Raw genomic sequence first — 13,859 nt, 5'->3', positions numbered from 1 at the left:
GGCAAATAAGTACTTGATGAGTGAGTGAATAAATAGGAAATTTGACATGACTTTAATCAAACAAGAGTAGGATAAAAAGTAAAAATAAATGTTCTGGAGAAGGAAGAGAAATGTGCAAGCTGAGGTGCTTAGGAAAAGGCTTGCCAAGGCATGGGGCCTTGATGTAAAACTTCAGTGACCAAAACAGACCCTCCTCACTAAAGTCTAAAGATAGTCAAGTAGAGAATGAACATTGTATGCATTAAACTTTGAATTATTATCTTTCAAATACCTAAAATAAATGACTTGAATAAGAAAAAGGTTGTTTTTAGAGGGTTCAGTGCACTGTCCCTTGGTGCTGTGTTTCAGGGCCAAGGCAAAACATCACAGTGGTACAACCAGGTAGTGGAGCTTGACCACCTCATGGCAACCAATCAACACAGAAAGACAGAGAGGAAAGGACCAAGGACAAAGTTTAACCCTCAGCCCCCTCCACCGTGACCTACTTCCTCCAGGTAGAGCCCACAAATTGAAATCTCCATCACCACTCAACATAGCACCAGAACTGAGGATAAAACATTCAATAAGGGAGCCTATGAGGAGGTATTTCATATTGAAGACATAAATATAAAGTTCTTATTTATTATCTTTGCTCAGTATATTTTTTCACTAATTTTTTACATGAATCTTCATCGAGATTGGGCCAGATAACTCCTTAAAATAATAAGGGTTATTACTGAAATAATTAACCCTAAAATAATTAGGGTTATTACTGAAAATATATTATATTCTCCACAACTGACATTTACATAAGTTTAAGTCTTAGAACAAATCACAGTTCTTCACTCACGCAATATTTCTTGAGTACTTATTAGGAGTCAGATTCAATTGAATCGCAACTTCCATGGGGAAAATGTACAAGAATCTTCCAGCTGTCTACCAGAGGTGCCAAAGATTCTGATTCATCATATTATAGTGATATTTTTGTTTACAAATGAAGACATGGGTAATCTTGTGGTCACCAAACAGATGTGGTGATCTAACCATTGGTGAGGTAAAATAGCAAACTTTCACCCTTTATGGCTGAAATTTTCCCCTTTCCCCTTTTTTTAATAAGAAAATAGAATACATCCTTGACCTGTAGAGGAACTGTCTACGATAATGTTTATAGTTCAGCTTTCTCAGATGGCCCAGAATAATTACCACCCTGTCTCTTGGTGGCTCAGGTGATACACATCCCTGACACCAGCTGCGACCTTATACATACCCTGGTCCATTTCCAGCCAAAGATGAGCAACACTGAGAAAAGAGATTGTCCCAGAAACAAGTGCCTTAAAGATCATACATCAGTCTTTCCCAAATTGCCAGTCTGGTTTGTACTCTGCAGAGACCTGTTATGATTGCCTTGTGACTTTGATGGGTATGGAAATATTACAGAAAGTTTTCCCAAACTCCCAAAAGCTATCAGGCAGCATTGAGGAAAGAGTCTAAAGTTGTACAAAGGACTGACTTGCAAAGGTGCAGAATAAAACAGAAATCACAGCATACAGGATAATGGACAGAGCAGCTCTAGAATGAGTTCTTACTTTAACTTCCTAAACTCCTACCTTTCTCATGATGCTGACATTTTTAGGGCCAGATCCCCTCCAAGATCTACTGTTCTGTCCAAAAGGGACAAGTCATTTGACTTGTCTGAGTGTCACTCCCCTAAAATTCCATGAACTATAAAATTATTACTTTTGCAGAATTCCTTAGAAAAATTTCCAAATGTCATATACATACAAAGCACCCAGAATAGCATACCATATGTTGAACCATATAAAGTATGGTTCTTTCACACTCTCCTGTACAGAGCTGCTAGGAGTTGTAATACCTGCCATAACAAAGAATTCCTAGGAGGAGTTTGACACTAGTGTCCTAGGGATCAAGCTCTGGAATTTTGAATTCATTTTCAATTTCACCTTTGTTAAATTACTTAAATATAATAAAATAAAAATAAAACCAATCCAAGCCTGGCTCAGAGGGAAGAAAGGGTGGAGGTTAGATCTGGTTCTGAGCTCTCCTTTAGCCACTGTCTGCTTCTTGTCACCCTGTATCTACAGGCATATCCTTGTATCTGTATATGATTCTGATTCTCAGATCTGGAGATAGCACATGGTGCTAATTGTTATTAATATCAGTAAAGCAAATCATTGAGCCTAGATAATCTCTGAAATTCTAGCATATAGTTACTTTTAGCATTTAGTTACTTTGGGGTCTTGAGCCAGGCACTTTGTCTGTTTCTTCTTGCCCCCCTATTCTTTGTCTTAGTCTACTTGAACTGCTACAACAAAATACTTCAGATTGAGAAATTTACAGACAATAATTTGTTACTGACAATTCTTGAGAATTCCAAGACCAAAACATCAACATATTTAAGGGTTGGTGAAGCCCATTCCACATAAATGATACTTTAAATTTCCCTTCACATACTGGGACAAAAGAGTCCAACAAGCCTCTTCAGGACTCTTTGACAAGGGCACTAATCAAATTCATGAGTGTTCCGTCATCATGACCGGCTACTCACCCCTCAACTTGCAATGTTACAGTCTTGGGGATTACATGTCAACAGTGAACTTGGGGTGAATATACAGACTCATACCACTGCATCCCTCCTCCTCCTCCTTCTCTGACTCTTCCTCCTCCTCCTAATAATCATGAACATAATCGTAATAAATGTCAAATGTGAGTAGCATATATCCCTTTAGAACAATAAAATAAAAGCACTCTGTTCTAGCATCATCCAATTATAGTATACATTTACATCACATCATAGGGGGGGAAAAAAGCAGAATCCCATGAACTGTTTTATGAAGTCTTCCTGAGCTGAATTCCCATGACTAATTTAGCACAAATCCAAAACCGAAGGCTGACATTTCTAAGAGAAAATTCTTAGTTACACTACAATTGTTGCTTCCCAATGTTTATAGATCAAAGAAAATTTGAAATAGAATAGATCGGTAGATTAAACACGCCTTTTCTTAAAAAGAAAACAAATTCCTGACCAGGTGCTGATGACTCATGATTAATCCTAACTACTCAGAAAGCTGAGATCTGAGCATCAAGATTCAAGTCTGGCTTGCACTAGTGCACTAGATTTCTTTTCCAGATTAACCATCAACCAAATAAGAAACTGAGCTGATGACATGGCCCAGGTGGTAGAGTTCCAGAATAGCATGCTCAAAGACCTGAGTTGAAACCCCAGCACCACCAAAAATATAAAATAAGAAAATAAATTCTGACATGTGAAATAAACCAATCATAAAAGAACAATTGCTGAGTAAATATGCTTATTCAAATTCATAAAGATTAAAAGTTGCAACATAGGTGGCATCTGTGCCATCATGTAATGTACTTAAGACATAAAACTATCCCTTTACAAATATTCAAAATTGCAAATACTGTTATGCATATTTTACCATAATAAGGATGGCTGCATATTATTTTCTATGCTTTCTCTGAAACATGAAATCTAACTTTCTTCCCCTTGAAATTGAGCTAGCCTCAATGACTTTCTGGAATAAAAGAAATGAAGTTCTTGAATTCCTAAGACTTAATTACAAGGTATGTAGCTTTTCCAAAGGAGTCTTGAAGTTCTTCCTTTGGGTTCTCAATGAAAATGGGAGGATTTAAGCCCTGGTAATATTGGGAGACTTTGTGGGAAGTGAATAGAGTCCGGGGATGGTGCCAAATGACCTACATTGTACTTCTAATGAAGAACTGTCCAGCCTAATATGTTAGTGTTACGAGACTGAGAAATTCAGTCCTGGAGAAATACAACCAACTGCCAAATAAGAATTCCATCTACACTGAAATCACGATGTTATGAGGAAATTCAAGGCGTCCAGTGATCGGGAGGAGACAGAGAATGCCTGAACAGCCCCAACTATGCCAACCCCGCCAGCCAGCCCAGATTGAAGATGAACAGCTTAGATCCAGAAGAAAGGAGAGGGAGGAAAGCCAAGAACCAGCCCTCTGCAAATAGACACTAAACCAACAGCTAACACTGCCTATGCTAAGGAAGCACTAGTCATCAGGAAGCTACTTGAATTCAAAACTCCTCAAATGTGAGCATGTAACATAGTTGTTATTTTATATTACTTAGTTTTGATGCAGTGTGCTTCCAGAAATAGATAACTGCCACATCAGCCACCTGTTCCCATAGAGCCCTTAAAATTTTGATCCTGGCTTCAGGAAGTCTAGTGTAGGCTAATTCCAGATGCACTTCAGTGGCTCCACCTGTAAAAAGGAGATGTTAATCTCTCTCCTGCAAGATGCTGAGAAAATTAAATAAGAGCCAATGCTTAAAAGCACTTAGGGTAATATCTGTTCTGGTAGCTAAGCTTAGCCTGGGTCTTATCTAGTTTGTCTTAAGAATACAGAGCAAAGATTGCCTCTCTCCCATTAGTCCTCCCTCAGTACTGAATCATTTGAATGGACCCTTTCCTCTCACCTAGTTATTGTAAAGAACTCTTGCAAATGTTTGTCTTACAGCCCTAGGAAGGCGTCCACCATTAAAGTTTCCTTACAGAATAACCCCTGAGGATCACTATCTGCTATGATCTGAATATTTGTACTTCCTCAGAATCCATATGTTGATATCTTCACTTCCGGATAATGGTTTTGGAAGATGAGATTTGGGGAAAGTGATTGTCTTGAAAATGAAATTAGTACCCTTGAGAAGAGATCCCTGAGGTCTACCTTGTACCTCTAGAATGTGAGGGCCTAGTAAGAAGACAAGAAGGTGCTGTTAACCAAGAAACAGTTACCAAATCTGGTATCTTCTCAGCCCCTGGAATAATAGAAAAATAATAATTTTTACACACTGCCTAGTCTATGGTGCTTGATTATAGCAGCATAAAATGATGAAGATGGTATTTTTAAGCTTCTATATCTTTCTATATAAAGTAACAATAATAAAAATAATAATGGTAACAACAAATCTAATGGAATAGTTTTATGGATAAATAACATAACTGCATTTAAAGCCCAATACAATTCCAGGCATCAACTAAAGACTCAAAGACTCAGGTGTGCTTTTATGTTCTGCAGCCAGTGCCTGTTTATCTGACATCTGGGATTCCCAGCTATAGGAGGAATAAGTTAGACTCTAATTGGTTCCTTCCAGAGAGTATTAAGATAAACATTAATTTGGAATTGGTGTTAAAGGGGCTATAACTTGGATGGAAGAATGGAGCAAATTCTCTTCTTCCATAATAATGAAAACATTAGCTTCAGCCTGGGAACATTTTCAGAAAGTCCAAGTAGACAGCACTATGACTTCTCCTCAGTTCAAGGCATGAGAATCCTCTGCTATAAGAAATATAATGCAGACTAGTTCATCTCTCAAAAAAAATTAAAACATTCATTTTATCTTGCTGCTGCACATAGCAGTGTGCCAACAGACAAGAAGATTGCTCTGAAAGAAAGAGACAAGGACTGATCTGAGTCTAGATATTTTGCAGGCTCTACTCATTGTCTCCTTCCTTCTTATGTGTGCTTCACTTTTTCAGACTAAATAGGAAGAGATCTCTTTAGCATCTCCCACAGACTTGCCAGAAAGCCCCAATCGTCTCCCTGGCCTCTCCCCCAAAAACTCAGCCTCAGAATGTGATGGAACTTGAATGACACTTTGAAGAAGGTCGTGAACACCACCCTAAAAGAAAAGGAAAGATGTTAACCCTCCACTTCTCACTAAGACATTGAAAATGTTGAAGATAAAGGAATAGGATCCGAGTCTCCTGAACTTATGCATATTGCATACATTCAATAGAGCTGAATGAAAGCCTAAAAATCTTTGATTTGTTCAAATCCTATTCTTTTCTCAACTTATGGATTAAGATGAGATGGGTGGGGCAAGACAGATTAGGGCTTCAGGAGACCGCAGTATAGGCATCAGATGAAAGAGTCCAGATCCCATGTAGCAGACAAATCCATAGTTTTTTTTTCATATATTTTTATTGTAATTAATAGAAGGGATACATTATATTCACCAGATAGAAAGTGCAAATGCATGATTTTGAAATGATATATTGAATTTTGAACTTGTTTGAAAAAATGCATGACTTCTTACCATATTTTATTTCAGTAATCACATTTAACCCAATTGGTTTAAAGTTGAAGAAGAGAAGAATTGTAAACAGGTCCATGTCTTACAATTTAAAGTGTTAAGGGCCAAAATCAGTGCCACCCACTCCACTAGATCCAGGGTGCTTTCCAAGACCTGCACATGGGAAAAATAACAATATATTTCAGTGAAGCTTTTTGAAAATAGAGTGTATATAAAAATAAAATAGAGTGTATATAAAAATTTAAAAATGGAAGCCAGGTCCGGTGGCTCACGCCTGTAATCCTAGCTACTCAGGAGGCTGAGATCTGAGAATCAAGGTTCAAAGTCAGCCCTAGCACAAAAGGACCTAAGACTCTTATCTCCAGTTAACTACTAGAAAATGGGAAGTGGGGCTTGGTTCAACGATAGGGTGGTAACCTTGAGCTGAAGAGCTCAGGGACAGCGCCCAGGCTGAGTTCAAGCCCCATGACCCACAAAAAAAATTTTTTTAATGGGCCAGGAGTGTGGCTGAGTGGTAAAATACTTGCCTTGCATGTATGAAGCCCTGGGTTTCCTCAGTACCACATCACAGAAAAAGGCGGAAGTGGCATTGTGGCTCAAATAGTAGAGTTCTAGCCTTGAGAAAGCCCAAGGACTGTTCCCAGACCCTGAGTTCAAGCCCCAGGACTGGAAAAAAATGAAAAAGCAAGCTCTCATTTTTAGTGATTGGGAGGCGGCAGTGTGTCCAGGCTGGGTCCACATGCAGGCTGTTCATCCACCTGGCCTGCCAGGTATTGGGGAATCTGGAAGGGAACAAGGTACAAGGAAGGGAGACGGTGGGAGGCACTGCATCCAGATGAGAGAAGAAGAGGTGGAGAATGGCAGATGTCTCCAAACACCAGGATAGCAGGGCCATTTTCAATTCTCCCTGCATTGTCTTTTCATCCTGAGGGCTCCATACGGCCCTATAGCTGGCCCAGGGAGCTGCATAGAAATCAGAGCCCACAGTACTTCCTGGAGTATTGATCTCCCAACAAGGATGTTAGCATCACAGGCAGCAAGAAGGAGACATGGTGAAGGGATACCCTGAGGAGGGAAAGAACATGGCAGAAGCCACAGAGCCGCTGCTCATCTCATGAGCACCTGGCTTCTAAAACCCAGCGAGGCTCCCAAGAACAACCAGCAAAGGAAATGAAACAAAATGAAGAGACTCATGGAGACTCAGAAGTCTGGTAAAATTAATTGGGGGGGGCATATGCAATAGTGTCTGTGTGGCCCCTTGGACCAGTGAGTCTTAAAGTCATTATGTTCCTGTAAGTCCATTAAAGGCTTAATAAGAAATGAAGACTAGTGAGAATAAAAGAAAAGGGGAAGGGAAGGGAAGAGGGGAAGGGGAAGGGGGAAGAAGGAAAGAGCAGAGGAAGGAAGGGAAGGAGAGGGGAAGAGAAGGAAGAAAGAGAAGGAAAGAGAAAAGTAAGAAGGGGAAAGAAAGGAGGCGAAAGAAGGGAAGGAAAGGAGACTGAGAGAGGATGGAGAAGGGGCAGCAGAGAATGAGGAAATCCCTTCTCCATGTTCCCAGAGCTGTGGGCTTTGAGCTCCTCCCTGCACAAGGAACTGCCTGAGAGCTCCCACTTTGCTTCTTCCCTTGCAACCAGAGCAAAAGGCAGAATAAGGAGGTTATTTATCCCTCTCCCCTCCCCCAAGAAGCACTGTGTAATAAGTCCCTTAGCTGAGTGAGTGCTCTTAGGCTAAGCTTCCTGCCCAAGCCTGGCAATCAGTACAGCTAATTGAAATGCCAACTTAGAGTTCACTAGATGGCTGCCGCTGGGGTCACACTCATTACCAGCGATTAAATGTTAGGCAAAAAGATCTATGAAGAGACACACTTCCAGCAACATGCTTTAACCCTGCACACACTGTGGGAAAAGAACAAGAGAGACAAATATTGGTGGGGAAAGCTGGAATGGAACCAGGAAAGAGTTTGGTTCTGGGGGGTGCTGGCGAATGCAGACAGACACCGATAGCAGAAGGAAGAACGTAAGCTTTCTCAATAGTCCTATGTACCCGAATGTAACAGGTGTGGGAATTAGATCCAGACATCAACCAAAGCTTCAGCTCCTTTTTCTTTTCTTTTCTTTATTTTTTTTTGCCAGTCCAAGGGCTTGAGCTCAGAGTCTGAGCACTGTCCTTGGACTTTCTCAAGGCTAGTGCTCTACCACTTAAGCCACGGCACCATTTCCAGCTTTTTCTATGTATGTGGTACCAAGGAATTGAATCTGGGTCTTCATGCATGCTAGACAAGCATTCTTAACACTAGGCCAAACTCCCAGCCCCCAGCTCCTTTTTCTTTCCTGTAGAACAAAGATAATAACAAATCTTGGCATTTTAGTAATGTGAGTTCCTAACATCCAATAGTCACTCAAGAAATAGACAACTGAACTATACACACAGCGGCAAATCAAACAGCAAACCTTCATCAAGGATTTACTATAGCTAGGAACTCTTAAAGGAGTGCAAAGATGAATGAGGGAAGTGAGGGGAAATGCACACACATGGCAGATCCCAGACTCAATGCTAAGTGTTCCGTGTAAATTAGAACCTTAAGACCCAAAGGAGACTGAAACTCACTGAGACTCCATATCACTACACAGCAATGTACCAGAGCCTGTGTATCAATGCCTGGCATTGTCAGCTTTACAGCTCTGAGCTTCCTATAATGGATACAAAAAGGATGTTTAAGAACCAGTACACAAGGAGCAGAGATCATCATAGGAGCCACTGTATCCCAGACAGGTGGGAATCTCATTTTGGAAGGAAGGACATTTGCTTTGAGTTAACGGCATGTCTTGGTTTTCCAGGCATATTAGAGCAAAGTACCACAAACTCGTTGCCCTAAAACAATGGAACTGTGCCACATGTCTGGAAGTGCAACATCAAGTTGTCAGCAGCCCCGTGCTCTTTCTGGAACCCCTGGTGGCCCCCAACTAGCGTCCCTTCTTTCTACCGTGCTCTAATCTCTGTCTTCATGGTCCAGCTGATCTTTGTACATTCCTAGATCTTTGCTTCTGTCCCTTAAAAGAGTGGTTATTTCTCAATTTAGGGCTCATGTAGGTATCCAAGATGAGTTTCTAACAAGATTTTTGCTTCATTATATCTGCAGGGAACATGTTCCACCCAAAGCCATCTTCACACGATGTGTGCACTAAGTCATAGACATATTTGAAGAAGGACAGGGTGCAGCTATTCAGCCCATGGCCATGCCCTGTGTCTTTACTATGTCTGGGACTTCTTTCTACCAGTTCCTTCTTCTCTGTCCTCTTGCTATGCCAATCTCTGTCACAAGTCCAACCATGCCAAGTGTAAGATTCTTTTATAGAAAATCACCCTCCTGTGCTTCCCTGCACTCTGTGGTACTCTCAGTTATCTAATCAACTATGATAGTACATATCTGTAATGTCAGCTACTCAGGAGAGGGAGGCAAGAAAATCCCACGTCTGAGAATAGCCTGGTGACATTGATAAAAGTGCATTGTACTCATAAATGGATATGTTGACTTGAAAGCCATTTCTACAATTACTTGAAATAATTTTTAAAGATCTCTACACGTAATGGAGTACTGGTGACTCATGCTCATAATCCTAGCTACTCAGAAGGCCGACATCAAAGGACCGTGGTTCAAAAGCAGCTCAAACAGGAAAGGCCATAAGACTCTTTTCTCCAGTTAACCACTAGAAAACCAGAGATGGTCTCAAAGTGGTAGAGCATTACCCTTGAGCAAAAGAGCTCAGGAATAGCGCCCAAGTCCAGGCCCGGGCTCAAGTCCTACAACTGACAAAAAAAAATCTCTGCATCAAAAAAAATATACATATATACATATCTATACAAATAAAATATCTTGGAGGTGTGGCTTAAGTAGCAGAGCACTTTCCTGGCAAGCACTGGACCCTGGGTTCAATCCTCAGGAACCTGGCTGGGATACCAGTACTCTCAAATACCATCAACCATCAAGATTTAGTTTTCTGTTTCTTGATTATTCCCTGCAGGTCTCATCTCTTCCTCCCTCAACCACAACCATCCTTTCTTCCTGTTGGTGTGAAGGCTCACTTCATAGCTCAAGGTTTGCCATTTCCATCAGGGTTCTCTGGGAAAGGAAAACCATTAAGCATTCACAGAGAAGTGATTTACTTAGGAAATTGACTGATGTGATCCCTGAGACTGACCAAGACATGCCAGGTGGACAGAGGGATGAGGTTCCAGGGAGAGCCATTGTAGTCTTCTGATCAAAAGGCTGATAGATTGGTGGCTCACAAAGAACTGGTATTGCAGTTCAACTGAGAAGGCCAGAATTCTTTCTCTAACTAGAAGGAAGTTAGTCTTTTGTTGCATTCTATCTCCAAAATTTAAGATGGCCTACTTATAGCATGGAGGGATGCCGGGGCCAACCGGCAGCAAACCAGGGTTCGCAGATTGGGGTTCCTGAAATAGGGGACAAGGACTAGGAAGAAAAAGAAGAGAGACAGACACACCGGGTCCGGGATGTCCGCAGTCCAGGCAAAGACTGCCGAGACTGCCGCGTTTATTTTCCACTCCCCTTTCTTCCCTCCTCCTCTCCCAGGGAACCTCCAGGTGTTACATTCATATGTTAATTCTCAGGTCATTTACATAGAATAGGGCCAGAAAGCAATAAGACAATATAGCCATCATCTGATGCAAGTCAAGGTACAGTTTGATTCCACTCTGGCTCCCAACATGTCCCCCGTTTTTTATTTTAAAAGAAACACAAGTGCAATTTTTACTCTTTTCTATACCCCTAATTTATCCTGTCACATTTTCCAAAAATGACTTTGGTCCCTTGGTCCAATGGGGATTTGATGGGCGGAGATTCAACTTCCGTGACTTCTACTAGATTTTTTGTACGATTGGAATTGCGTAACTTTTTCCAAGCCTCTCTCGCCGCAGCATTTATTTGTAAATAGGCCTCCTTTGCATAACCCAATTGATCTTTGGTGTTTTTATAGGTTCCCTCTCCTAACAACTGATCAACAGTGTAAGGCAGGTTCTTAGACCTATTTGTTTCAATTTTAGCCCGACACTGTGCAGTGAACTCTGTCTCCCATAATAAGTACTCTCCTGCACTAAGGCATGCTCTGGCAAGCCGCTTCCAGTCATTTGGGCATGCAATACCAGCACACGCGGCCTCCAATATTACTTGAGTAAAAGGGGCAGTTGGCCCATATTGGGAGCAGGCATTTTTTAAATCCTGTAATAGTTTAACAGGAACAGGTTGATGGTATACTTGTTCATCATGATCAACTAAACTAGGGAAGCATCGAGGCCCTGAAATACCTTCCTTCTCTCTAGCAGCCTGAGTCAGGTTTAATTGCGATGCACTGTGCCTGGTTGTAGTGCCTGTTAAAAGGGACTTGTTGCTAGGGCCTTTAGGCTTGCCTAAAGGTTGAGAAAGGGATTGAGGCTGTAAGGCTGCAGCCGGAGGCGGTGGGTGTGAGGGGTAAGGTTTAGAATCAGACACCATAGTGGCCTGAGGGTCATATTTCTTTCCTACTTCTGGGGGGGCTCTCTGCTCTGTCCCCATTTTCGATAGAAGATGTAGCATTTCTTCTAACTTCTTCTCTATCGTAGCCACCCGGCCCTCCAATGACTCATCATAACTTTCCTCCTTGGTATTCAGACCTGAATTCTGATACTCAATATCTACTGGTTGTTGTTCCCTTTGCAAGATCTCACTTAGACTCTCTTGGGCTGCGGCATATGGCTCAGCCTCAGGTTCTTCAGAAGGGTCCTTTAACTCATAAAGTTCCCTTAATTCAAGATTAAGTTCAGCATCTTCATGTAGAGGATCTATGTATTTACTTACTAAATTCCATACAGTAGTAGCCTCTACTGGGGTCTTTTCGGGGCCATATACATCATAATAATCTTGAATTCTTTTTCCTATCTGCTGCCAGGCTTTTTGGAATTCCTCCTCTATAGACCTCGGGCATGCCTCCTTGAGAAACTGTAGGAAGCTCTGAAGCACCCCCTCTTCCACCCACGTTCCGTGGGCTTCAAATAGGCCTGTTAAGATCGGTAGAAATAACCCATGACTATTAGCTTGACCCATAATTTTTACTCCTGACTATACTCTCTTAATAGTCCTACGATGTGTTACTCACCACAGGGAGGGGTCCTTCACCTTCGTCCCAGATTTTCAGGGTCCCTGTTCGGGCGCCAGATGCCGGGGCCAACCGGCAGCAAACCAGGGTTTGCAGATTGGGGTTCCTGAAATAGGGGACAAGGACTAGGAAGAAAAAGAAGAGAGACAGACACACCGGGTCCGGGATGTCCGCAGTCCAGGCAAAGACTGCCGAGACTGCCGCGTTTATTTTCCACTCCCCTTTCTTCCCTCCTCCTCTCCCAGGGAACCTCCAGGTGTTACATTCATATGTTAATTCTCAGGTCATTTACATAGAATAGGGCCAGAAAGCAATAAGACAATATAGCCATCATCTGATGCAAGTCAAGGTACAGTTTGATTCCACTCTGGCTCCCAACAGAGGGAAATCTATTTAACTGAAATTCCACCAATATCAGTGTTAATCTCATCCAAAAACTCCTTCATGGAGACTTAAAATAACATATAATAACATATCAGAGCACTGTGGCCCAGTAAAACTGACAGCTAAAATTGCCATTTAACACTCCAGCTCTATGGCTTCAAAATGAATAACTCGACTTTGCAGTCTCTGGTCAAACATCACCTTTTGAGAGGCCCTCTTCAATCAAACAACCTAGACTAGCCTCCTTGGTCTGATTTGGTTCAGTTTTTCTGTCTCAAACAAGCATGTGCATTTGTGTACTTACTGGCCTATTTTTGCCATCTTCATCACTAGATCCACGATACCAGAAGAGTTTATCTTGGTCATCATTATAGCCATAGTGTGTCAATCACTGCATGACACATAATTGGCACTGCACAAGCTGGAGTTGCTTTGGGTCCCCCTGGAACTGGAATTGGACATACAAGGGATGCACCAGGGATGTCTCTATTAAAGATAAAGGGGTAGGGTGTAGGAGGAGCCTTGGGTTGATAATACAACTCTGAGAACTCTACAAAGAAAGGTGAAAGGAAGGCGGGACTGAAAGAGGCTCAATGACAGCATGATTCCAAGGAAGTTTCAACCAGGTCAATGGAGAGCCCGGCACAGAAGTCTTCCATCCCACAGGAATAGCCCACTCTCTTCAACTGATGGCTAAGGACTCAGGAGATACATACTACAGCCAAATCCAGAGGGCAGAGACGGAGCTGATGCTCTTCAAGTTTCATCCCAGGAACTTCACAAAGTACACCTAGGTGATGGGTGGTGTGATGTTTTCTGTCTACATCCTAATCCATCTCTCTTCTTCAGCCCAGGATGAAGCAGGCCAACCATTCCTCCTAAGATTCTGAAACCTCCCTTGCCTTTGTGTGCTTCCATGGCATTCTCTTGATTTCCCCCTCCTCCTTTCTGTGTCTTGGCCCCTCTTCTTCCCTGCCCCATTGTAAAGGTGTTCCTCAACTTCTACACTGTCTGTAGCTTCTTTTTCCATCCTGCATGCCTGTGTCAGACATAGGATTAGAGAGGTATCAGGACCACCGTATGGAAAGACTGAAATAGCTCTGTGTGCCAGGCATTGCACCTTACCTCATTTGGACCATGCCAATTATCACTTAGCTACGAAACAATTTGTATTCTTTTTTATGTCAGTCCTGAGGCTTGCAATTTGGGTGCTGTTCCTGAACTCTTTTGCTCAA

This window comes from Megascapheus bottae, chromosome 9 (assembly GCF_031878675.1).
Source record: "Megascapheus bottae isolate mThoBot1 chromosome 9, mThoBot2.hap1, whole genome shotgun sequence".
NCBI classification, from domain to species: Eukaryota; Metazoa; Chordata; class Mammalia; order Rodentia; family Geomyidae; genus Megascapheus; species Megascapheus bottae.
Note: the sequence above shows the minus strand (reverse complement) of the source record.